We start from the raw sequence: 26,203 nt of genomic DNA on the forward strand, positions 1-26,203 counted from the left end.
CAAGTTTAAAAATTGCTGAAAGTTTCTGGTATATCAAAGTCTAAAAAATTCCTAATTTGTGAAAATATTGGTCAGCTTGATGTTTTTGTAAATCTCTTTAAATATCTAGTTTTCTTTTGGCGGATAATGTTAAATTATCCAAACGGAAGCGTAAGGTATGCAAAAACAAGCTCTTCAATACAGGTCAAGAACACTCAAATTGCAATCTGGTTAATGACCATAGAATTATAAGACATTGGAGGAGAATTAGGTCGTTATGTCCATTGTGTCTGCTCTACCATTACAAGGTACTATTTTTGGTGGAGGAATATAGAGGAAAAAGGAACATATTTTGTGGATATTTTTTGTTCAAGTGAATTACTTTTATTTCTAAAAGTCAGTTTATATGTGATTTTGAGATATGAACTCAATCAAAGTTATTAAGTACTTAATTTAATAAATGAGAATAAACCCACTGCATCTCAATAGATTGCCTCATTGCCTTAGCAACAAGGTTTGGGCTGAGATCCATGGGCAACTCCAGCAGGAATTGATGGATCTATTTGGATTTAAGCTCATGATTTAGCAAGCTGAATAGCAAGAAGAGTAATTTTTTAAAAAAATTGTCAAAATGCGTCATGATAAGAGGTGCAATGCATGTGCCTTTGATTTCAAATCTTCAATAGAAGATTAGAGACCAGTATTTTCTATATCAATATTGTGGAATGTTTTTGTTGGGAGTGTCAGAATTATAATCCAAACCATTTGCAAGAAGGTTTTACTTAAATTGTATGTAGACAGATACAAGGTGTCCCTGGGTTGCAGAAGACCTGATTTATGGAAATCTGACTTTACACAATTGTTTTGTTAGCTAACGAGGCATATCTGGGAGAAATTGTGTAAAGTCTAATCGGTATGCTATAGAAAACAGATGAGGCAATGGGTTTTTATCTTGGCTTTGTGTGAGATTGTTCATGTCTGACTTGCAGAAAAATCAACTTACAGAGAGTTCTTAGAAATGGAAATCCCAACGTAACCTGAGCACTGGCTGTACTGATATTTTTTGTCATACAGGCAGTCCCCGGGTTACGTAAGAGTTCCGTTCCTGAGTCCGTCTTTAATTCAGATTTGTACGCAAGTCGGAACAAGTATACCCGGTATTATTTAGCATCAGTTAGTCAAACGTTTGTCTTAGTATATAGTATATATTTTACCTTTCTATGCATATAAAACACTTAGAAATGTATGTATTCCAATAATTAAACCACTGCGTTGTTTAGTAATAATTGTAGCTTTCATCGGGGCAGGGCCTTTCACATGCTCCATTATTCTCACTTTATCCTTTAAAATTGTTCCGATCATTGACTGACTATAGCCTAACGCTTTTCCAATGACCGATGGCATTTCACCTCTTTCCAAACACTTTATTATTTCCACTTTATTTTCAATCGCGATCACTTCCCATCAATGGAACAGAAACACTGCGGGTGGCGGGTCCCGAGCTTCGCTGGCTCCCGAGGTCCGCTGGGTCCTAAGGACCACAGCACTGAGACAGGCTAAATGGGACAAGTGGGGGCTGTGCTGGGTTTGGGTATTTGATCCTCCACAATATTCCGTGTGGGAATTTAAACTGGAGGTAGCAGTGTTTTTTTTTGCAAGGTCGAGTTGAGAACTCGGCATCAACCTAGTACGGATGGTACGGGAGTCACTGGATCGACATCAACCCAGCACGGGAGTGGTCTGTCACTGGATTGAAGTCGGAAACCTCCGTTCTCCAACCCAGCGCTGATCTCATTGTGCCACCAGCCCACCGGAATGGGGGGGGGGGGGGTGCGGGGTTAGGTGAATCTTACTAAGAAAAATTTAAGCCAAATACAAAGTTAAGCACTCAACACAGTGTCAACGGCAACGACTTAAAATGGCGGATGGTGTCGCGATCTGACTTAAAATGGCGGACGGCGTTTTCCTTCCTCGGTTCGTAAGTACGAGTTGTCCGTAAGTCGGACGTTTGTAACTCGGGGACTACCTGTATTTGGACTTAGATATGCTACTGTCCTCACACTCCAATCAATGCCTCCTTACTGCTTCCTCACTATTCTTGTTCTACCTCCTTCCTGCTCTTGTTCACGTATCCTTGCTGCTGCACTCACCACATTTCTGGTGCTCTTTTCCACCTGGCCAACAGCTTTAATGTCTCCTGTAAAGAGAATACAAAGGAAATACTCAGCAAGTTAGGTAGTATTATTTGATAGAGAAACAGGTTTAATGGGGCAGATTGAGCTTGCACCAGGCCACTGTTTCTATAAGGGGCAGCGGACAGGCTGCAGCATGGTGTGTGTTGGCATGAACTAGGTTGCAGTGTGGAAATAGGAAACACGCTGCAGGTCAAATGTGGGCACATCTGACATCATTTTTCCCCAAACTCACCACCGAGTCCAGTGACATTCTGTAAGTTACTTCTTTCTTGCCATTTGTATCTGGCTTCTTGTTTTATGCCTTTCTTTTCTTGTTAACTTCAGTAGGCATTTATAATTTTACTAATAGCAGTTTAATGTGTTGTGCTTTTGTTTGTTTTAAAATTATTTAAATCAAGTTCATCTGTCTCTCATCAGAAATTTGACGGCATGAAGATTGTCAGGATAGTACTGGAGACAGGGTCTCTGAATGTGCTGTCTAGAGCTCTAACCACATTCTGCTGGTGGGACATCTGTAGTGCAGAGATTGGTCTCTGCAGAAGGTCCTGGATGGACTAGGGATGAAAAGGTTCAGACTGAGGATGTTCCAACCCACCCTTATGAGGTTGATGATCCCTCATTTAAGTGTAATTTTCCAGAAATTTCAGTTTGTCCTCAGAATTCCAACAGCTGAAATATTTCGCTCTTTACAATATACCGGTTCTGTGTAAAAGCTTTTAGATGTTTCTCTCCACTAATTAGAGGTTTATTAATGTCTCTCTGACCCTACAGACAAGAATATAACTGTCCTTCAGTTTGGATCTATCAATATGCATAGAAGTTGAGAGCTGTTTCTTTCTTCTGATCTCCACTGTTTTTAAAGCTTCTTCTTGTCCCTATCTGTTTCTTTCTGATAATAGCATGGGGCATCCTTTCCAAGGAGCTGTCAGCATCCTAGGAACCAAGATACTTCCCGCAACAAATGGCTGAAGCAGTTAGTGTGGTTTTTAAGTTTAAAGTTTGGACATTTTATAATCAAGAAGTATTTCTGAGGTTCAAGGTTCAAAGTAAACTTTATTATCAAAGTACATATATCACAATATACAACTCTGAGATTAATTTTCTTGAGCATATTCAATAAATCTATAGAGTAGTAACCATAATAGAATCAGTGAAAATCTTCCCAACTGGGCTATTCAACCAGTGTGCAGAAGACAACAAACAGTGCAAATGCATAAGAAATAATAATAATAATAAATAAACAATAAATATTGTGAACATGAGATAAAGACTCCTTGAAAGAGGTTCCATTGGTTATGAGAACATTTCAATGATGGGTCAAGTGAAGATGAATGAAGTTATCCTCTTTGGTTGAAGAGCCCAATGGTTAGGAGTAACTGTTCCTGAACCTGGTGGAGTTAAGAGTTATCAAAGGAAATAGTATATTTCTGAATAATCCATGTCAGAAGGAACATTGATTAAGAATGGGGAGAGATTACTCTTAAGTAGCTCACTCCTTTAAAGATGTTTCCATGACTCCAAGTGAGAATTAAATCCCAGTCCTGCATCATAATGTCAGGTTGTTACCATAATGACATTAGGTAATAAGTTACAGTAGGCACCTCTATCTCTAATATGGTAACACTGTATGTATTGAGGCCTATTATATAAAATATGTTCTGAAGTATGTGTTTCTAACTGTAGTCAGAAAATTAAGCATAAACATGGCTGAGATTGATTTTATTTTGAATTTGGTACTTGAGGCAATTAATGTATCTGTTATTTGACTTCTTTATGGTTTATATAATTATTTATTCTATTCCTAATGTAACTAATACATAATTATTTTTAAAATAGTATAAAGGCCAAGGTTTCCAATTTGGTCTTTGATCCATTTCATTGCAGTGAGAGACAATCCTCACCCATGTATCTGAAGGAGCTATTAGAGTATTTGAAGTAAAAAGACAACAAGTACTTGAGCCTATTAGTTGATTGTCACATTGATGTTTCAGGCCTTTATTTTATTCCCCCATAATAACTGAATCAAAAAGTCAACTAAGTGTGGGATCTGCATTGAGTTGCAGGCAGACAAATTAAAATGGTCTTTTATCTGCTTTACCAAAATTTTCTTCACATTAAGAATAACAGTGAGATCGATCAAAAATAATTAATCTCAGAAATATTTCGGAATATGCATTTACCTTATTGAAACCTTGGAGAAGTAGCAAAATAAGGAGGTTGTCACCGCTGCTGGAAGCATAAAAACTGACAAGTGTCATAGTTCAAGTTCAAGGTTAATTTTCTTTCAACCATACATGGATACCCATGAACACAGTGAAATGAAATAATGTTACTCTGAGGCCAAGCTGCAAACTACAGTACCAACAGTCATACACAGCACAAGGCACATATAGCACATATACAATAGCAGTAAAATAAGAGACACACAAAAAAAACTATATCCAAGTTTCTTGAGTCCATGAATGTTGCAGCAGTCTGCAGCTGAACAAATACAGTTTGTCTTCTGACAAGCAAACATTGGGGGTGAGCACTGTCTCCAGACTGGGCTCCGTGCCACACCACTTCTGGTGGAGTGCACCGACTCCGCCTCTCTGCTGGCAGTTGTAAACAGGTGACACCTGAGCTTGAGGTCTAGTCCACGCTACAGTTGTGTGTTTAATATTTCGGTGATATTTGAGGAATGTAAATACATTGTTTGATTAAGCATTCTTTGTTTATATAATCTATTAAGTGTTATACGTGAAAATACATGAATGACATGTCATTCCGTCACTATGGCGTACGCGCACACCTCAATTAAAGTAAAATCGAAGTTACAAAGTTTGCATGCATCTCTCAGGCTCCCTTGATTTTCTTTCAGTTAGCTTTACATTTTGGAGTTACAACCCATAATAGCCACGACCAAAGCTACACAGATCCCCCCCCCCACCCCCCACCGTCTACCAATTAACCAGTGGATTGGATTTTGCAGCATTCGACATTAAGAATGTTCGGCAGGGTTTTGCGATCAGAAGGAAAGCAACTAAGACAAGCACTCACTGTTAGACAGCACACCACCTCTGCGCACCAACTCCTCTGATGCAGGCAGCAGCACGATCTGCACCGTCCAGCTCCTTCAGTTTCTCCGCCGAACAACGAGCATCTACTGCTGATGGGGTAGACCTGCAGTATTTTAAGTTCTTAATGTCCAGCAGGGTCTTGCCATTGTAAAAGATATGTTTAGTTGCAGTTGTCTTATATCTGGAAGTAGCGGACGCCAGCCTTCCAGAGCAAATCAACCTTTTGTTTTGCCCTAATGAGACATGGTGACGTGAGGTAAGATTTTAGAACAATACAACACAGGAATACAATTGCTAACACAATACTAGTTAGCTGTTTTCTAGTACTAATTACCTGTTCACAATGCTGAATGCATGACCACTAGAGGAAAATATGGCATGCTCATTAGACAGTATAATTTTTCTGCCTGATTTAATTTTCAGGCTGGCTTTTAATGAAGTACTTAATGTATTAAGCAGGAACTCTTTAAATATAGAATGCAGTGTTCTGTTTTGCAGATCAGACAGCATCTGTGGACAGAAAAACTGAATTACCATTACAGGCCAAATAGGAGAATAGAATATAAGAGCAAGGAGATAATGCTGAGCTTTTATAAGACACTAGTCAGGCTGCACTTGGTGTGTTGTCAACAGTTTTGGGCCCCTTATCTCAGAAAGGATGTGTTATCATTGGAGGAGTCCAGAGGAGGTCAGGAGGATGATTCCAAGAATACAGGTGTTAACATATGAAGAGCGTTTTGACAGTTTTTGGCCCTGTACTCACTGGAATTTAAAAGAATGCTAGGGGATCTCATTGAAACCTACCGAATGTTGAAAGGGCTAGATAAAGTGGATGTGGGGACGATGTTTACAATGATGGGGGCATCCAGAACTAAAGGGCACAGCCTCATAATTTGGGGTGACCCTTTAAAACAGAGGTAAGGAGGAATTTTCTTTAGTTAGAGAGTCGTAAGTTTGTGGAATGCTTTGCCACAGATTGTGGTAAAGGCCAAGTCCATGCGTATATTTAAGGTGGAAGTTAATGGTTTCTTGATCGGTCGGGGCATTAAAGGATATAGTGAGAAGGCAGGTGTATGGGGTTGACATGAGGAAATGGGGTATGTATGGGGTTGAGTTGGATCTGGGATCAGCCATGATGGAATGGCTGAATAGACTCGATGGGTTGAATGACCTTATTCTACTCCTATATCTTATGGTCTTATCCTTTTTTTTAAGGCTAGAGATAATTTCTAACAAGAGTTCCTCAACCTGAAACATTATCTTCACTGCCGATGTTGCCTGAATTGTTGTTGAAAGCTTCCAGAATGTCTCTGTGTTTAAGTGTTGTACCATCTACAGACAAATTAATTTTGTAGAGAATTTACTATGCTTTCTCGTGCAATGTATTTTGTAATGCCTAACAGTTCAGAGTAAGAGATTCAGCTCATAGTTTCTCTATATGCTTTGGAGATATATTTTTTTAAATTAGAAGTTAATACTGTGTATAAGTGTATATGTGTGTGTGTGTAGGGTAATCTATTTGTCAACATGGAGCAGAGAGCAAGTTTGTAAATCTGCTGGGACCAAAGGATATTGGGATTAGTGAGTGTTGTGTGCTGTGGGAAGGGTGTGGGACAGGTGGCAGAGAAGGAATGCCAGGGTTGCTTGGGAGGGGTGGGGTAACGCGGGTGCAGAACTCCAAGCCCTGAGAAACCAGTCAAGGTCATTTGATTCCATTGATCATCACGGAATGTCTCCCCGCTGATTTCTGCTCCCTCCCCTCTCCCTTTCCCTTCCCACTCTCCCTGCCCTTTTCCCACTCCCAGTCCACAAAAGACACCCATATCAGAATCAGGTTTATCAATACTCACATACGTCATGAAATTTGTTTTTTTTTGTGTGGCAGTGGTACTGAGCAATATGTAAAATTACTGCAGCACTGTGCAAGTCTTAGGCACCCTAGCTATATATGTATCTAAAACTTTTGCACAGTACTGTAAATCTGTGGATCCATCAATTCATATTCATTGAATGATTGCTGGTTATAATTACTGCCCTTAATTTTCCAGTTGCCTATTGCTACAGTAGACAAAATATGTTCAAAACAGTCCTTGAACGTGAAGTCCATCCTGTTTACTCGGGAAAATGAAATTCTGCACACGTACCAGTTGTTTTCTTTCTTGAATAGCTGAAACATTCCAGTTTATGTCATGAGACTTAAGCCCCTACTGGCGTCAAATTGCAAATGCCTTGGGAATTTGAAGTCTATGCAGCTGAGTGCATAAGTGAGTTTCAGCCAACTTTCTATGACAAAAATAAAAGGATACTATTCTGTTTGCCAGGGTTTGCTTTATTTTGCTTTCTCAGGACATTGAGGAAATCTTGCATGGACAGATCAAAAATAGTGAGATTGGATAGAAAAGGAGTAGCAACAAAAGTTCAGTTTTAAATTGAATACAGGCTCAGATGTCTTAGTTCCAAATGCATTTAGATAAAAATACTCATGTCAGTATTTGCTAATGATTGCACAATATTTAATTCTACTTGCAACTCTTCAACAAATGAAGCAGCCATGCAATAAGACATAGACATGCACTGATGTAATGACCACATACAAAAAATAGTACGATTGCCAAGTTCTGCAGTACACTGGAGTAGCCATAAATACAGTGGCAATAAGAGCACGCAAGAGTTTGCAGATCCTGTGGAAAGTGAGTCAACTTGTGAAACCTCAAGGCCTTTCTGCAAAGCAGGCTGTCTCCGGGTAAAAAACAGGTTCCATTTTTACAGATGCCATTAAGTAAATATTGTCCGTAAATTGGAAATTCCACAAGCATCACTTGATATGGTAGCCACACATCCAGCTGTAATGAGTGGCATGAAAGTCACATGAGGAAACTAGTTCTGTTATTGGTAGGTACAAACATATGTACGTTCATCAGACTTTTGTGTAAAACTCTGGTTTAAGACCATATGTTATTAATACAGTTATGCTTTTGAGCATTTTATTTTTTGCAGATCTCCATAAAATGCAAATCTATATAAGAAGGTGTTCCTTTAATTGCATTATACAATGAAGTATTTCATTTTTGTTACTTAAAATAAAAATTCAGTTGATTTACAAGTTAGGCTTGTTGTAATTAGCCAGTAGGATTTGCCTTGTTAACATTTTTTCTAGAGAGAGTGTGGGAAAAGAATGGGCAGCTATTTTCTAGGGAGAATATGACTTGGAAGAAGGAGAAAAAGGATGAATGGAGGCGGACAACAAACATTGCGGAAAAACATGGTGAAACTCTCACAGATCCCAGTTTGGAAGGACGGTTACCGATGTCAGAAAATCCTCAGGTCTATGGTCTCACAGAAAAGTGTAGATTACTTTACATTAGCCAGCTAGCACAGGACATTGGAGAACATTTGATGCTTTTTCCTTGGATAATGCGTGAATATTTTTTTAAAGCTTGGACTATTTTTACAGGGCAGAACTGTTTTGGTAGCATGAGTAAACGAACTGAAGCAAACTGGATTGATTACGTGACAATGAGCTCCAAAAATTACTTGCATGATATAGACTGATAATACTGTGTGTATATAAAAACATGTATGTGATGGGCCTGTCCTTTATTCTGTTTGTTATAGTTTAAAATATTTTGTCAGTAGAATTTAGATCTAAGTGTTACTGGTGTGAACTGAATTATTGCTTTCTGGTGAACAGTAAATTTGGATGGGTGTGTCTGTATTCATATAGGTAATTGAGTTATTTTCCCTTAGACGAAATAGTCAAACTTTTATGCTTTGTGTTTACTTGAATCATATCCATCCTAGACCCGTTTATTTACTGGTAATGGCCTTTCATTGTTATTTCCATGCATTGTAGAGTTACGTTGCTGTTAGTTTGTATTCACAGTAATAGCTAACTCATTACAAGCCTACTGTGAGAAGGATACATTTGATTTTAATGTCGTGGGAGCTTGATCATAAGTCCGGTGTTCTTAAGCCAAGGATGATCCGTAATCAGATTTAGCATTGTGAGTAAAGACAAAGTTTTAGTTTCTAAAAGCATACAACTTGAAAGAAAGTGTTTCTAAATTACTCATGACTGGGCTATTTCTTTAAGCTAGGTTAATAACACTGTTTGGGTTGCAGCTTCTGAGGTGATTTCATCTCCCACCCTAGTCTTGGTTGCTAATAAGTAAATCAATTAGATGGCAAAAATTTATACCAGGTGTTAAATGAAAACCGAGTGCTGGAAATACTCAGCAGGTTCAGCAGCACCTGTGGAGAGAGAAAACTAGCATTTCAGGTCAATGATCCTTCATCAGACACTTCAGACACAGTCCAGCTTATTGATATAAAACATTATGTCTGTTTGTCTTTTTGCAGATACTGTACTGCCTGTCTTGGTAAGTGCTTACAAAGTAAATGGCAGGATACTTGGGAGTGTGGAAGAGCAGAGGGATCTGGGGGTACATGTCCACAGATCCCTGAAAGTTGCCTCACATGTAGATAGGGTAGTTAAGAAAGCTTATGGGGTGTTAGCTTTCATAAGTCGAGGGATAGAGTTTAAGAGTCGCAAGGTAATGATGCAGCTCTATAAAACTCAGGTTAGGCCACACTTGAGCCAATAGGCTGGTCCTGGACTTATTTCCACTTGGCATGATTAACTTATTATTATTTAATTATTTATGGTTTTAATTGCTATATTCCTACACAATTCTTGGTTGGTGCGGCTGTAACGAAACCCAATTTCCCTCGGGATCAATAAAGTATGTCCGTATGTTTGTTCCAGTTCTGGTCGTCTCACTATAGGAAGGATGTGGAAGCATTGGAAAGTGTACAGAGGAGATTTACCAGGATGCTGCCTGGTTTGGAGAGTATGGATTATGATCAGAGATTAAGGGAGCTAGGGCTTTACTCTTTGGACAGAAGGAGGATGAGAGGAGACGTGATAGAGGTATACAAGATATTAAGAGGAATAGATAGAGTGAACAGCCAGTGCCTCTTCCCCAGGGCAGCACTGCTCAGTACAAGAGGAGATGGCTTTATGGTAAGGGGAGGGAAGTTCAAGGGGGATATTAGAGGAAGGTTTTTCACTCAGAGAGTGGTTGGTGCATGGTGGAGGCAAGTACATTAGTGAAGTTTAAGAGACTACTAGACAGGTATATGGAGGAATTTAAGGTGGGGGGGTTATATGGGATGCAGGGTTTGAGGGTCAGCACAACATTGTGGGCCGAAGGGCCTGTAATGTGCTGTACTATTTTATGTTCTATGCTTCTGGCATTCCTGTTTTATTTTTGGATTTCCAACATCTGCAAATTTATAATTTTTATAACAGACCTTGTTCAAAGTTCTGAGTAGATTTATAATCAAAGTGTGAATATGTCACCATATACTACTTTGAGATACATTTCTTTGCAGGCATTTACAGGAAAATAAAAGAATACAATAGAGCTTATGAAAAATAACACATAATAATTACTGTGCAGGTGACAAATCCTGAAAATAATAAAAAGTAGACAAATAACACTGAGAACGAGTTACAGAGTCTTTGAAAGTGAGTGTGTAGGTTGTGGAGTCAGTTTGGCATTGAGGTGAGTGGAGTTATCCCTGCTGGTTCAGGAGCCTGATAGTTGTAATGTTCCTAAACCATTATGGGATCTAAGGCTCCTGTACCTCCTTCCCAATGGTAGCAACAAGAAGAGAGCTTCTTGTTAGGGGTCCTTGATGATGGATGCTGCTTTCTTGCTTCCGTGTAAATGTGCTCAGTGATGGGGAGAGCTTTGCCTGTGATGCTGGCCTGTACCTTCACTTTTTGTAGACTACCATTTATTTTGTTGTCTATGTTAGCTATTTTTAAAGTACATAAAGTATATTGAGGTGACTTTTTAGTTTCCAGATATTAAGATAATGCCTGTTTAAAAATAATATTTGAACAGGCATTGGCCATGCATACACGTATGATGTATTTGAAGTGCCACTAATAACATGTGTCCCTGTGTACTACCATTTTATTTGCATTGTTAGATGAACTTAGTTTAAAGCTCCACTGTCATTGGCCACTCACAAAGCAAGCACTTATTCATAACACTGCATCCTTTGCAGATTTGTGATTTAAAGGTATGTTCAGACTCTCATATGCCATTTGCTCCTGATCACGCCACAGAGACTTATACAGAGCCACATTATTTTTGAACTTGGAAAGTCCTTATGATGGTCACATATAATTTGCTCTGAATAATTTTGTTGGAAGATATGGAAATGTACTACTGATGTTAGAGGGTCCATTAGCATGGTTGGGAACATTATCACCTCAGAGCCCTTCATAATTTCCCTAAGAAGTAGTGTCAACAGTAACAAAGACATTTGCTATTAAATCTGCAGTTGAGGCTGAGTTGCTCTGATAGCACTGGACAACAACAAAAATTTTCTTTCCTGAATAATTTTGGGTGTCTTAAGGAATCTTAAGGATTTTGGGCTGCTGATTATGAAAATCACCATGAAATTCCCCTATCACGCACCATTTTTAAAAAATCACCTTTATTTGTTATTTCAATTCATAATTCAAGTCAGAATAATTGATGCCTAGATTAAGGAAGGCATTTTTGTTGGTCCACAAATCAAACAGGTCATCATTAAAAGGCAATTCGAAGAACTTTTAGTGGGACTGGAGAAAATCGTATAGAAGGCATTCAAGAATGTTGAAAAATTTCTTGGCAACTACAGAGCACCAAACCCTGTGCAGCTGGGTGACAACGCGCTTCAAGCATACAGAATCATGAAGTGTAACATGTCACTAAAGATTCATTTTCTGCATTCCCGTTTAGACGTTTTCCCTGCAATTCTTGGCACTGTCAGTGATGAGCATAGTGAAAGGTTTCATCAGGACATTGCAGTCATGGAGAAACGGTATCAGGGCAACTGGAATCCATCAATGCTGGCTGATTATTGTTGGACACTGAAGCAAGAAGCCCCAGAAAGAGTACAAATGAAAATCATCAACAAAGCATTTTTAACTCAGTTGGACTATTGCAGAGCATCAGTGCCGTTATTCAGTTAAACACATTATATTCAATAAAAGTTAATTTTTTGCTTTTCCAAATTCCTACGTGATGCAAGTAGTCTGAAATTATATTTGTGTTCCCCTTCAAGCAGTCTATCATAAACCAAAAAAATTTTGAGGAAGCAAGCCTTTTGAAAACATTTGTTGTCCGGTGTAGTTGAGGTCAAAGCTATTGCCAAATTTTTTAGACTCATGATCATTCCATTCAACATTCATGGTATCCTTGTATCAATAAATAGAATGCTGGGAGCTTCATGACTGCTTCATTCTAAGGTAATCATTATACCGTAGATTCCGGATTTTAAGCCGCTACTTTTTTCCCACATTTTGAACAGCTTTGAACTTTGCGGCCTTTAAAACGGAGCGGCTAATACGTGATTTTTTTTCATGCCGCCTCGTAAACATTTTGCCTCGTAACAGTAGACCAATAAAATTGATGAGTAGTTCACAGAGGTCCAATGAAATTGTACGATAAATCAAGCGCACTTTCACAATTAAATTATTGTAAATCAGTCATTTGTACTCACCCTCATCAACATGGAAAACACTCGAAGAAAAGCATTGTGCTGCCTTTATGGCAGTTATTTAGTTTATAATATTTTCGCTTAGTAATTCATTTTCTAGTTAAAGTTAGAAGAGTTTTAACTATATTTGTTTTCTGTACTACATCGCGGGATGCTATGACGTCACACCCGGTTTCGCCGCGTCTTGTGGGAAACCGGTTTGCGATAAACGGGAAGGAGGGGGCGAGCGACGGAGCGGCATTAGATCTGAGCGAAACGCTGCTTTTAAATGCCGTTTGCGATAAAACGGGACGGCGGGGGGGAGCGGCGGAGCGAAAACGCTGCTTTTAAGTTAAAGGCGATCAATAACTTTTCCTGGTAGGCTGCAGTATATATATTTTTTACCAGTCGTTAGGAGATATTGGAATGTTGTTCAGTAAAGAAGTATACGCAACGTATATTTAAAAGTAGCCGCGTTACGGGCACGGTTCGAAAAAAAGCATTTGCAATATGTATTTGTTTTTGTTACCATATGGATTTAATTAAAAGTTAAAAAATCCTCACGTGTAATATCTTTCTGTGTAAATATCTCATATTACAACGTGGGACACCTGCGGCCGAAAATCCGGTGCGGCCGAAAATCCGGTGCGGCCGAAAATCCGGTGCGGCCTAAAATCCGGTGCGGCCTTTACAAGTAAAAAATTGATTTTATTTCTAAAATTAGAGCCAGCGGCTTTTAATCAGGTGCGCTCTGTAGTCCAGAATCTACAGTAGTCTTTCCATGCTGTAAAGGGATGTATATTTGCTGTTTCATTCTGATATCCCTCCAATTTCTGCATCATCTTTAGCCACTGTGGCTGAGCACTGCTATGATGAAAATCAAACCAACACAAGCAGCTTAATTAAGGCCACTTCTGGACTCTACAAAATGAGGCAGTCTTCATCTGGATGTGTAATCAGAGACCTCAGATAGCCAATAGAATTTCATGACATACACTGTTAACCAGTTTCTATATCACCCATACGTGCAGTATTAGTCTAATATTTTCACAAGCACTACACAACCAGTTGATAGCATCCGTGAAAACTGCAGGTAAAGCTTCAAAAGCTCTATGCCATTCTAACATTTCCATTTAGTAGGTACATGACAGGATAGTGAAAACTATATGTAAAATTCATGACTTACTGAAAAATTTGCATTGTCTAATGTTCCCAAGCAAAATCATTGTGTTAGACACTCAGCAATAGACTCCAATAAAATGATGCAAGGAGGTTTATTTTGGACAACAACACACACAAAATGCTGGTGGAACACAGTAGGCCAGGCAGCATCTAAAGGGAGAAGTGCTGTTGACATTTTGGGCCGAGACCCTTCGTCAGGACTAACTGAAAGGAAAGATAGTAAGAGGGTTTATTTTGGATTTTTTTTTTGGCCTTCCACTGATGCTGTTCTGCAGAGGCAATACCAATTAGTCAGACTAGGTTCTCCTTACCCTGGGCACATTATTTAATTATATTACTCTCCTGGCCAAGTCAGTCCTTAAGTGACAAACTGTTGCTTCTATTAAGTATCCTTACTTATTTAAAGCAGTTGGTTCGATAAATGTATGGTCAAAATTAACTTCATCGATAAACTGTGATCCAGTAAGATGTGTAATATTGTTATAACCAGAGTTATTTCCTTCATTCAATATCATTGAATTTTGAACTCTGAGCCATCATCACCTGCAAAAGCAAAATTAATTATGCAGACAATATCATCAGATATTTAAAAGTTGGCCTTCCTTTTTCAACTTGCAACTTGCTTGTTTACACCTGAAAGGAGACCACAGAAGCATTATGTTTCAAGGCAGGCAGGAAAATAATAGCAGTACTAAGTGCTCATCAAGGCTATGTTTAAAGGTAATTTATCAATGTCAGATTTATCAATGTTCAGTCACTGATATCTGAGTTCCTGAACATTCTCTAAGGAGATGGCCTTGAGGGTGACATAATGTTGGGATAAGCCACAGGAGTGACTCTGGACCACAGATTCTGTGGGTTTGATCTCTAAAAATACGTTGATACAATGATAAGGGGTTGTCAGATACACAATTCCCTTAGTCTGAATAGAATGGCAATGGCAAGCTTCATTCACATAGCTCATGCTTATGCTGTGGGATGTAACTGATTTAACATGAGTCTATTGAGTTATCTCTGTGGAAACAGTGCACGGTCATCTGCAATGGATGTCTCATTGTGTATTAAAGATAAGAGTTCAAAGGTCAGGGTTAGTGTATGTAAACTTGTTACAGGCCATAAAGCTTCCTTAAAAGCTGGAACTCTGGTTTACTTTGTTATGCTAAGTACAAACTCTTAAGCCCCTATTTCTCCAAGAATTTTGCGCATATTTTATTAACTGATTGTGGTGCTCTAGATCAAAACAAAGGGCAGCTGCTGTGTGATTGGAGCACCTCAGCTGAGCATGGTCACTGATTCTGCGCAATGCCGAAAGCAAAGTGTTCTATTAGAGGGGAATTTCAGCACAGAAACAGCCCTTCAGCCCAAAATGTCTATACAACTTTGTCCAACTACATAATCCTATTTGTCTGGATTAGGTCCATATCCTTCTTAGCTTGGACAATTTATGTGAATGTCTAAATGTTTCATAAAAGTTGTATTCAATTCACCTCCACCTCTGGCAGAAAGTATCAACCTCCTTCTGTACAAAAAGCCCCTCAAATCCTCTGTATAACTCCTTCCTGTTATCTTAAAACGGTGTCCTCTTATTTTTGATTCTCCTACCATTGAAAAAATAACTCTGCGAATGCATCATGCGATTTTTTAAACCTCTATGTCATCCCTCAGCCTCGTTTGATCCAGGGAAAACAAGCCAAGCCTTTCCAATCTCTCTTTATAACTAAAATACCTCAAATTAGTCAATATCCTGGTAAATCTCTCTCTCCCCTCTCTAGCACAATCACATTCTTCCTATAGGTGTAATGAACAGATATGTTTGTAAGGATGCAAAATAACATCCAAACTTTTATATTTTATGCTTTGCCCTGTGAAGGAAAGCATACCTTATACCTTCTTTACCACCCTATCTGGTTGTGTTGCCACATTCAAGGAACAATGGACTTTGATTGTATTACGGCCAGAAATACGCTGTATGCTAGAAACAACAAAGCACTTCATTTTACTGGAGGGGAAAAGCGTAACAAAACATCATAACTATACTGGGTTACTCGCTGTATCAATTGTACCACTAGTATTGGTTTTATTAGGAAATTAAGATGTGAATCTCCAAAAGGAATCTCAGCTAAAGTGTTTAATTGATCTGATTTGATCTGATGTAAGAGGTTAAGATCTAGTGGAAAGATCTAGTGGAAACTTCTGGAGGAGGGAGAGGAAAAAGGAAGGACAGATTGAAATGGGGGAAAAGACCCAGCTCAATTTGCCATTCCTTCCCATGGTTTTATTCACCTAGAGATTTCCCATCATTCAACAGTTGAGGTCCACAAAAAAATCTCAGCGGTGCCTGGATTGCTGTGCTTGTAGCTCCTTAGTAACACAAAGGCCAGGAGATTCCTGCTCCCAGCAGTGTCAACAGTGAGCAGCCAGTCTGAAGAACAATGTTTTGACAATTGGCATGCAAATCTGGCCCACCTTCCAAATGGAAATGAAAGTAAATTCCTAACAGTTATTCTAGCAACTGCTGGCCAATTGGTCAGCCATAGCTGTTCATGATTTCCTTTCTCTTCACTTACAATCTTTGATTTTTTTTCCTCTAGGAGCCATTGTTTCTGCCATTGAGAAGATTACTGACCACAAAATCTCCAGCCTTGTCACTTTACCTCTTGTCACAAAAAAAATGAATGCATTTTCAAAAGGGTAACTGACAGAAAAGGAGGTAAGAAGAAAAATCATGCCTGGATTCTTGTGTATTGATTAGTAAAACGCTTGATTCTGTATGTGGGTAATTTACTTGGTTTACTTGCCTAGTTTGAAGAATTTATAGGAGAAGTATTGATTAATCAGTGGCTTGTCATGATTCCCAATGATCTTGTGTGGGATAAGATTATATACACACACACTTTTCCTCTACCTCTCCCTCTCTCATTTCACATATTATGTAAGTGAACTTATGTCTGTTCTTATTAGTACTTAATTAGTTCTTATTCTGGTTAATTGGGACACATCAGGACCAATACATCTTGGCCCAGTTAAGTGGTTACTCCAATTAACTGAAGTTTCATGGATAAGTAAAAAATGGATAAGGTATAAAAAGACAAACTACTGTTTAACTGAGTAACAAATTGTGTACTTAAATGAAATATAGAGCAAATTAGAACACTATTGTTACTACCACAATGGTATAAAACTGTGCAACGCACACAAAATGCTGGAGGAACTCAGCAGGCCAGGCAACATCTATGGAAAAGAGTACAGTTGACGATTTGGGCTGAAACCCTTCAGCAGGACTGGAGAAAAAAAGATGAGGAGTAGAGTTAAAAGGTGGGGGAAGGGGAATGAGAAACACAAAGTGTTAGGGTGAAACTGGGAGGGGGACAGGTAAAGTAAAGAGCTGGGAAGTTGATTGGTGAAAGAGATACAGGAGGAATCCAATCGGAGAGGACAGAAGGTCATGGAAGAAAGAAAAGGGGGGAGGAGCGCCAGAGGGAGGTGATGGGCAGGCAAGGAAACAAAGTGAGAAAGGGAAAGGGGGATGGGAAATGGTGGGTGGGGGGGAACATTACCAGAAGTTTGAGTATTAGTTCCTAATAGTTATCGATGGAGGAGTTCATATAGTGTACGTATTCTTTTGATTGACACTCACCTGAACAAAGTCTGCACAGGTACCTAGTATAGATAATGGACTGCCATCATACAATTCTATATTGATGATTTTATCCTCAAAATGTTCATTTTGATTGTAACATTCAAGGTGATTGTACATACCTTCAGGCTCTTTGTAGTTCCTAACTTGCTGAAGTAGTGAAATCCTTTCATTTTCACTCCCGGCCGTTGCTCGCATCTCCAAGCCTGAATGCTTGAAACCGCAGTGTGCAAAACAGTTCTGATTTACCTTACTGCTTATTTCTCGCCAAATATCAGTGACAAAAAATTCCTCCTTTTTGAACACAAGTGCATGCAATTGACGCTGCTTAAAAACGATACACACGAAATGCTGGAGGAACTCAGCAGACCAGGCAGCATCTCTGGAAAAGAGTAAACAGTTGACATTTCAGGCCAGGACCCTTCATCAGGACTAGGAAGAAGTAGAAGGTAGCAGGTGATAGGGGAAACTGGAAGAAGGGGAGGGTTGAAGTAAAGAGCTGGGAAGTCGATTGGTGAAAGAGGTAACGGGCTGGAGAAGGGGGAGTCTGATAGGGGAGGACAGAAGGCTTTGGAAGAAAGGAAAAGGGGAGGAGCACCAGAAGGAGGTGATAAGCAGTGAAGGAGAGAAGCTGTGAGAGGTATACAAGAATGGGGAATAGTGAGGGTGGGGGGCAATTACTGAAAGTTTGAGAAATCAATGTTCCAGCCATCAGGTTGGAGGCTACCCAGACAGAATACAAAGTGTTGCGCCTCCAACCTGAGTGTGGCTTTGTCGTGGCAGTAGAGGAGACTACGGACTGACATGTAGGAATGGGAATGGGAAGTAATAGAAATGGTTGGCCACTGGGAGATGCCGCATTTTCTGGTGGATGGTCTCCCAATCTACGCCAGGTCTCACTGATATACTGGAGGCCACACTGTGAGCACCAGATACAGTAGATGAGCCCGACAGACTCACAGGTGAAGTATCACCTCATCTGGAAGGACTGTTTGCAGCCCTGAATGATAGTGAGGGAGGAGGCATAGGGGAAGGTGTGGCTCTTTTACACTTGCAAGGCCAAGTGCCAGGAGGAGATCAGTGGGGAAGGACGTAGGAGTCCCTTAGGGAGTGATCCCTGTGGGGAGGGATGTAGGAGTCTCGTAGGGAGTGATCCCTGTGGGGAGGGATGTAGGAATCCCATAGGGAGTGATCCCTGTGGAAAGCAGAAAGGGTGGGGGAGGGGGAGAGGCTAAAGATCATGGTAGGATCCCAATGGAGATGGTGGAAATTATTGAGAATTTTATGCTGGATGCAGAGGCTGGTGGGGTGTAGGTGAGGACAAGAGGAACCCTATCCCTGGTGGGGTGGTGGGTGGACGTGAACAAAATGAAAGAGATGTGGGTGCGGGCAGTGTTGATGATGGAGGAATGAAAGCCACTCTCTTTGGAAAAGGAGGGTGTCTTCATTCTGGAATGAAAAGCCTCATCCTGAAAGCAGATGTGGTGGAGGTGGAAGAATTGAGAGAATAGGATGGCATTTTTACAGGGTAGGGAGAGGTATAGTCCAGGTAGCTGTGAGAGTCAGTGGGTTTATAAAAGATATGGAGACATCTTTTCATAACAGAGATGGAGACAAGAGAGATCGAGAAAGGGGATAGAGGTGTCGGAAATGGACTAAGTAAATTTGACATCAGGGTGGAAGTTGGAAATAAAGTTGATGAGCTCAGCATGGGTGCAGGAAGCAGCACCAATGCAGTCATCGATGTAGCGTATTTCTTCTGTTTAAGAACTGTTTGCTCTAGGCACGGTGCACTGTCTAATGGCCAGACAAGTGCATGCATCGACGCTAGTTAGAAACTGTTTGGCAACAGTCCCCTGTCCCAGTTAAGCAGCATAGTATCCCGAAGGAACAAAGGGATACAGTTTATTTTTGTTCTTTAAGAGTTGGCCCAAATAAGCAGCTGGTCAATTAACTGGTATCCATTGTATTTCCCATCCAAACCACAAGCATCCTACTTCATGTTACCATAAATTCCCATGTATAAGCCGAGAATTTGGCCCTAAATTTTGTTCCTAAAGTTAGGGGGTCGGCTTATACACAGGGTGCCAACTTTGGAAAAACGAATACACGGAAGACAGGTCGTATTTATTGGCTGTTTTTGAGTCAAATTCATTCCACTGTTGTCGCATGAATTCTTTGAATGATTTGTTTAAACTCACATCTAGTGGCTGGAGCACGGAGATCAAACCACCGGGGATGACTGCAATGTCTGTATTTTCAGCTTTCAATGCTGCTTTTGTCTCACCTGACAAGCGTGCTTTGAACATGTCCCAGACAAGTAGCGACTTTTCCTTCCTGACACCTTCGGGACCTCGACGCCATACCTCTTTAACCCACTTCAAGCAACTCGCTTCGTCCATCCATCAGCGATCTTGAACGTAAACAACACCCTGCGGGAATTTTCTGAGCAATCTTTGTTTATTGTCTCAACACAAGATCACGTTTATTCATAAATTGGGTGCACCAACTTCGTGTAGCTTTGAAATTTTCGCTGAGCTCACGGTGTTTTTCGGCCCATTTCAATGCTTGAACTCAAATCATTTCTCTGGTAACAATGTATCCAGATGATCACTGATGATTCACCCACTCTAAAACATTTTCTTCCAGTTCTGGCCACTGGCATGTTTTCCTGCTGTTTGCACATTGCAATTTTGGCATTTCCCTCAGCGTGTCCTCTGCCTTTCTCCACTCTCTCACTCTCTCTCGTTTACACTAAACGTCTTAGCAGCTGCAGAATTATTCGATCCTTTAGCAAAATCAACAACCTTCAGCTTGAAGCCAGCATCATATAGCATTCATTTTAATCGTTTGTACATGGCGGTCGCAGACTCAATGCTGAATAGACGTACTGATCCCGCCACCCTGTGTTATGTTTTAACGAGATTACTATGGGTGCTAAATGGTTTCATGGGGGTTACAATTCTGAGGATTCTTTACCATTGGAGACCTAATCCAAAATTTCCCTCCCTGATTTAGTTATTAAGAATTTGCTTATAATGCTTTACAATGTGTAGGCCTGCCTTCTTAGCAGGTACTGGTTCACAAAATTTCCCGGTTCCGGATCCGGCAAAGCTGAGTACTGGCATGTGAGATCTTGTGGTCTTTTTTGGTTAAATCAAAAACCTCTACAAAAGGGGTCGGCTTATACAAAGATAACATGAAAAAGTCACCTTTTTAACCTTGAAAATGGGGGTCGGCTTATATTCCAGGTCGGCTTATACTCCAGAATATACGGTATATGCATATCCATTTTGGAATTGGTATTCCCACAGATGCGCAAGATTAATTTGAGCTATTTTATATTCCTTAACTTACTGTAACAAAACTTTTGGCAAGGAGTTGGAAGTTATCTGAAAAAACTTAAAAAAGTGTGGTAGATATGGGCCAGCCTTTTCAAGCTGTTCCTTCAGGTGATGGTCTTTTGCCTGGATTGAGTCAAGCCTTGCCCAATTTGTACGTATAAATATCATCTGCTTATCCAGGAAGGTGGATTGGTGGAGTAGGAAGGACATTGAAGTCTGCGTTGGTTGCAGAAAGTATAAGGCCTGCTGGGTTGAGGTAAGCTGTTCAGGTGTGTGAGATCAGTCAGACAACTAATGGGGTAGTGGGGTCAGTTGGACAGGTGACTGGAAGTTGGGGCCAGGTAGAAAAGGAGTAGGAGACTTTGAGAGTATTGGCAAAGAGGAAGGGAAGAGTTGCTTGGAATGAATACTGAGAAAGTCACTTGAAGGAGACTCACCCGGAAAACAAGGAAGGCCTTAGAGTCTACAGCAGTGGTGCAACAAAGGGTGGGCCCACTTTTAATTCACCGTGAAGCAGGCCTCTGCATACGCATACTTTAATAAATGTGAATTGTGCCATTTGTGCAGAGGAACCTTATACAGAAAATGAAAAACAAAATTCCAGAAAATGTCATGGCTAGATTAAATTGATCACTTAATGTAAAGGTCAAGAGCTGTTTTTTGAGGAAAAGGAGATAATGATAAATTTGATTATAAGCATCAGGTTTGAAGTATCATTTCTGAGTGCATAAGAATGCCCAGCTTTGTTACCTTCTCTATTTTGGAGTAATCCTACAAATCACTCCCTTGAAGGACATTCCCTCTGTTCGTCTAATTTAGATTAAAATGAGGATGCCCACTCTGCATTGTGACATGTATGTCAAGCACCTTCACGATTTTAGGATGGTCTTAAAATGTTTTGATAAATTATGAAGTAAATATATAGTACTTTTTGGCACGTGGCCAAGTGGTTAAGGCATTGGTCTAGTGACCTGAAGGTCGCTAGTTCGAGCCTCAGCTAAGGCAGCATGTTGTGTCCTTGAGCAAGGCACTTAACCACACATTGCTCTGCGACGAAACCAATGCCAAGCTGTATCGGCCCTTGCCCTTCCCTTGGACAACATCGGTGGTGTGGAGAGGGGAGACTTGCAGCACGGGCAACTGCCGGTCTCCCATACAACCCTGCCCAGGCCTGCACCCTGGAAACTTTCCAAGGCGCAAGTCCATGGTCTCATGAGACTAACGGATGCCAAATAGTACTTATGCATTTGTATGTGCACAGAGGCCAAATTCAAGTCATTATTGACTTACTCAGTTTCATATGAAAAGTGTGCTTTGCACTAAGCATCTACAATACAATGATCCAATCAGCTTCCACTGCAACCCACCACTCCAGTGAAGGTCCCTGGAAAATATGAGCCACTTTTCATTCCTTGGGAGCTTCTTATGTGAGAATAAAGTGGCTGATGAAATTCACCATTGTCTCCATGTACACCTGCTTTTGGCCTTCTGTGAAAAAGCTTGTTGAAGATCATGATCTGGAACCTGCCTTGAAGCGTGATCCACCTACTCTCTTGTATATATGGAAGTGGGGCATGAGAGAGGTTTGGGTTGCACTGTTTTCACAAAACCCTGTAATTGGACTACAGGATAAGCAGACTATTATCGTCGACCTCTCACATCAATTTCCTTAACATTATCACTTAATTGTATCAACCAGCTCCAGTGGACAGGCTGCATTCATTGTTTACCTGATAATATTCTTGAAACAGGATCTCAGTACTGAGCAAGTCAAGTCAAGTCACTTTTATTGTCATTTCGACCATGACTGCTGGTACAGTACATAGTAAAAATGAGACAACGTTTTTCAGGACCATGGTGTTACATGATACAGTACAAAAACTAGACTGAACTATGTAAAAAAAAACAACACAGAGAAAGCTACAATAGACTACAGACCTACAAAGGACTGCGTAAAGTGCACGAAAACAGTGCAGGCATTACAATAAATAATAAATAGGACAATAGGGCAAAGTGTCAGTCCAGGCTTCGGGTATCGAGGAGTCTGATTGCTTGGGGGAAGAAACTGTTACATAGTCTGGTCGTGAGAGCCCAAGTGCTTCGGAGCCTTTTCCCAGACGGCAGGAGGGAGAAGAGATTGTATGAGGGGTGCATGGGGTCCTTCATAATGCTGTTTCCTTTGCAGATGCAGTGTGTAGTGTAAATGTCCGTGATGGCGGGAAGAGAGACCCCGATGTTCTTCTCAGCTGACCTCACTATCCGCTGCAGGCTCTTGTAATCTGAGATGGTGCAATTTCCGAACCAGGCAGTGATGCAGCTGCTCAGGACGCTCTCAGTACAACCCCTGTAGAATGTGATGAGGATGGGGGGGTGGGAGATGGACTTTCCTCAGCCATCGCAGAAAGTAGAGATGCTGCTGGGCTTTCTTTGCTATGGAGCTGGTGTTGAGGGACCAGGTGAGATTATCTGTCAGGTGAACACCAAGAAATCTGGTGCTCTTTACGATCTCTACCGAGGAGCTGTCGATGTTCAGTGGGGAGTAGTCGCTTTAAGTCCTTTAAATCTAAAGGATTTTAGACTTAATAAAAAACATAACATCCTCACCAATTCAATAGGAAACCATGACTGCGACTGAAGAAATAACTGCTTTGACATTGAGAATATCGGTCTCTTGTGAGCACACAGGAATCCAGGAAACCATTGCAACATCTCGTATGCCAGTCTACACCTGATCTGCCAGGCACCTCCTAGCCCAACTGTGGCAGAGTCTGTGGGTCCCACATTTCTCTCAGCAGTCGTCTTAGAATTCACAGAACTGGAGTGAGAGCAAGTCATCCTTAACTCCAATGAACTGTCTAAGAAAAAGAGATTTCTGAAATACAGCCTCTAATGTAATACTACATGCTACAGCAAATTAGTATGTGTAAATAGCAATAATATAATAATTAGTTTCTTTATTAATTTTGTAACATTTTCAGGATAAATTGAACCCTCTCCACTATTCAGAATTGCAGCATGGCATCTTTTATATCCAGCTTAGAGTGTCGAAATGCCCACCAAATCATCTTCCTTTAGGGCTGGTCTGGCAGGCATCACACATTTGGTTGAAGATTTCAAAAATCCCATCATAGTTCTCTTTTCTGAAGTATGGTGACTACCACCGTCACACTCCAAACATTAAAACTCTGCTGTCAGCGTTTTCTTTTATCCGGATGCTGATTGATTATCTTGTGCAGAAAAAGAGGTAAATCTCTAATCTTCTCTTGACTTACAACACTCTGTGATCTCAATTGTTCATGGGTCCCAATGGTAGAGTAGAATTTCTGACAATGATTTTTAGCATACTGAATGCTCACATTAATTCTGGTCTAGGTACACAAAGTTTGATAAAAATCTTTTATGGAGCATGCAATTTTTTGTGTTATGCCATAACATTTCTAAAGTGCTATCTTTTGAAGTTAAATCATTTTTTTCTTTCATCATCGCCAATTAATTCCTATTGTCCTGGCTGATATTTTCCTCTTAATAAGCCACGCACAAAAAAAGCAGAGGGATTTTCTCTGGATAAACTGGCTGCCTCTTTGCCTTTGTTACAACAGTAAGTTACATGAATATTAATACATTTGTTTGTAAAGCATTTTGGGACATTCAGAGGTCACAAAATTTAGTGTGTAAATACGTACCAAGTCCGTGCTTGAGTCAGAGAACTTGGTCTTGGAGAGACCATGTGGAGACTTGTTCTAGAGCAGCTCCAGCCTATGGTTAGGACACACTTAGGCCCCCTCCAGTTCGTCTACCAGCCCCGACTAGGAGTTGAGGATGCCATCGTCTACCTGCTGAACCGTGTCTACGCCCACCTGGACAAGCCGGCGAGCACTGTGAGGGTCATGTCTTTTGACTTCTCCAGTGCGTTTAACACCATCCACCCTGCTCTGCTGGGTGAGGAGCTGACAGTGATGCAGGTGGATGCTTCCCTGGTGTCATGGATTATTGATTACCTGACTGGCAGACCACAGTACGTGCGCTTGCAACACTATGTGTCAGACAGAGTGGTCAGCAGCACTGGGGCTCCACAGGGGACTGTCCTGTCTCCCTTTCTCTTCACCATCTACACCTCGGACTTCAACTACTGCACAGAGTCCTGCCATCTTCAGAAGTTTTCTGATGACTCTGCCATAGTTGAATGCATCAGCAAGGGAGATGAGGCTGAGTACAGGGCTACGGTGGGAAACTTTGTCATATGGTGCGAGCAGAATCATCTGCAGCTTAATGTGAAAAAGTCTAAGGAGCTGATGGTCGACCTGAGGAGGGCTAAGGCACCGGTGACCCCTGTTTCCATCCAAGGGGTCAGTGTGGACATGGTGGAGGATTACAAATACCTGGGGATACGAATTGACAATAAACTGGACTGGTCAAAGAACACTGAGGCTGTCTACAAGAAGGGTCAGAGCTGTCTCTATTTCCTGAGGAGAATGAGGTCCTTTAACATCTGCCGGATGATGCTGAGGATGTTCTACGAGGCTGTGGTGGCCAGTGCTATCATGTTTACTGTTGTGTGCTGGGGCAGCAGGCTGAGGGTAGCAGACACCAATAGAATCAACAAACTCATTCGTAAGGCCAGTGATGTTGTGGGGGTGGAACTGGACTCTCTGACGGTGGTGTCTGAAAAGAGGATGCTGTCCAAGTTGCATGCCATCTTGGACAATGTCTCCCATCCACTCCATAATGTACTGGTTAGGCACAGGAGTACGTTCAGCCAGAGACTCATTCCACCGAGATGCAACATCATAGGAAGTCATTCCTGCCTGTGGCCATCAAACTTTACAACTCCTCCCTCGGAGTGTCAGACACCCTGAGCCAATAGGCTGGTCCTGGACTAATTTCCACTTGGCATTATTTACTTATTATTATTTAATTATTTATGGTTTTATATTGCTATATTTCTTCACTATTCTTGGTTGGTGTGACTGTAACGAAACCCAGTTTCCCTCAGGATCAATAAAGTATGTCTGTCTGTTAATACCTTGAAGCTGACTTTGTACCCTATTGTTTAATTTTTTTTATTAAACAAAATATACTTTATATAAAAATAAAATTATGTACAATAAACCATTCAATGACTCTCAGTCCTTTACAAATGTTTCCATTACGGTCTTTACATTCCCACACTTTTGCCACCCAGGTGGCACTCTGTTACTTCATATTTACATACACTTGTTCAGGGGTATATACCCCACCCCCTACCCCTCAACTCCTGCGGGAGAAGAA

At 40.7% G+C, this 26,203-nt stretch overlaps 1 protein-coding gene across 1 annotated transcript in view; it reads left to right on the forward strand.

Annotated features, from left to right (window-relative positions):
* Positions 1-26,203, forward strand: part of greb1l (GREB1 like retinoic acid receptor coactivator) — a 244,989-nt gene that overhangs the window by 95,345 nt on the left and 123,441 nt on the right. Inside the window, exon 2 of the mRNA XM_073043512.1 lies at positions 16,546-16,664. The gene's annotated coding sequence lies outside the window, so the exon portion shown is untranslated. The remainder of the gene's footprint in view (positions 1-16,545; positions 16,665-26,203) is intronic.

This window comes from Hemitrygon akajei, chromosome 1 (assembly GCF_048418815.1).
Source record: "Hemitrygon akajei chromosome 1, sHemAka1.3, whole genome shotgun sequence".
In the NCBI taxonomy this organism is placed as follows: domain Eukaryota; kingdom Metazoa; phylum Chordata; class Chondrichthyes; order Myliobatiformes; family Dasyatidae; genus Hemitrygon; species Hemitrygon akajei.